Genomic DNA, 1,445 nt, shown 5'->3' with positions numbered 1-1,445 from the left:
AATACCAGCAACAGTGTGTGAAAACTTTGTGAAGACTTACAGAAAACGTTTGACCTGTGTCATTGCCAACAAAGGGTATATAACAAAGTATTGAGAAACTTTTGTTATTGACCAAATACTTATTTTCCACCATAATTTGCAAATAAATTCATTAAAAATCCTACAATGTGATTTTCTGGATTTTTTTATTCTCATTTTGTCTGTCATAGTTGACGTGTACCTATGATGAAAATCACAGGCCTCTCTCATCTTTTTAAGTGGGAGAACTTGCACAATTGGTGGCTGACTAAATACTTTTTTTCCCCCACTGTATGTATGTTGTATTGTACTGTATATATGTTGTATTGTATTATACTGTATATATGTTGTATTATATATAATGTGGTGTCCTGTAGCATGAGTCCATCCTCTGTGTGATCCCGTTGGAAGGTAGTATGGTATAGCGTAATCTGATGCTGCTTAATACCTTGCAGTCACCAACACCATATTGATTTCAGATGTGCTGATGTATTTACTGACCTTACCACACTGCCGTGGATTAGGCAGTTAATCTCCATCCAGCGTTTGTTCTGTTGGAAGGAACATTTACTATGATACTATGATATGGACACCACTAGTGTTGCTGTTTTAAGACGATTACTTTTTAATCTACACCCTTCTTCCTCCCCCCCCCTCTCTCTCTCTCTCTCTCTCCTCCCTCTCTCTGTCCTCCAACTCTGTCCCACTCGCTCTCCCCCTTTTCTACTCTCTGTCTGGCAGCCATCCTCTGCTCATCCATCCATCTGTCTTTTCTTCTGTATTCACTCTCTCCGCCCCACTCTGCTTACCTGGTTTTCCTGCTGTGTCTCGGGGGAAAGTGATGTCATAATGTTAAACCACTCTTCTTGTCTTCTCCTGATCTCACTTTCAATCAATTTTATTCCAACGCTTATTTTACAGCGCAATGTCATTGTCATGGAAATGGCCTAGGTTGTGTTTCAAATGGCACCCTATTCCCTATATAGTGCACTACTTTTGAACAGGGCCGGTGTCCCAAGAGTCATGCATTGATTGACATTCACAAATCTGACCTTTTTGGCGAGGCGTGACCAGGGATTATATTCTGAGGCGTCCTACGCTCATTTTGAGACAACACCTTTAGAATTGGCATTACGTTACTGTCAAGATGGATTCACACTGTGCCTTGAGTTAGATTGCGTGTACACCCAGCCCCCAACCCTAATGGTGTCTTGTCTTGGATTGCCGAAACCCCTCCCCCAAGCCATCCATCAATTCCCAGTCCCTGCTGTGACTGGTTGAGTCCCAATTAACACCCTATCCCTTGTATAGTGCACTACTTTTGAACAGGGCCCATAGGTAATAGGGTACCATTTGGGAAGCGAAGTGTGTTAACTTTTTACCACTGATCGCTGTTCCAACAGTGTTCTTTAATACATACTGTATCC

This window comes from Coregonus lavaretus, assembly GCF_964263955.1.
Source record: "Coregonus lavaretus genome assembly, chromosome: 31".
NCBI classification, from domain to species: Eukaryota; Metazoa; Chordata; class Actinopteri; order Salmoniformes; family Salmonidae; genus Coregonus; species Coregonus lavaretus.
Note: the sequence above shows the minus strand (reverse complement) of the source record.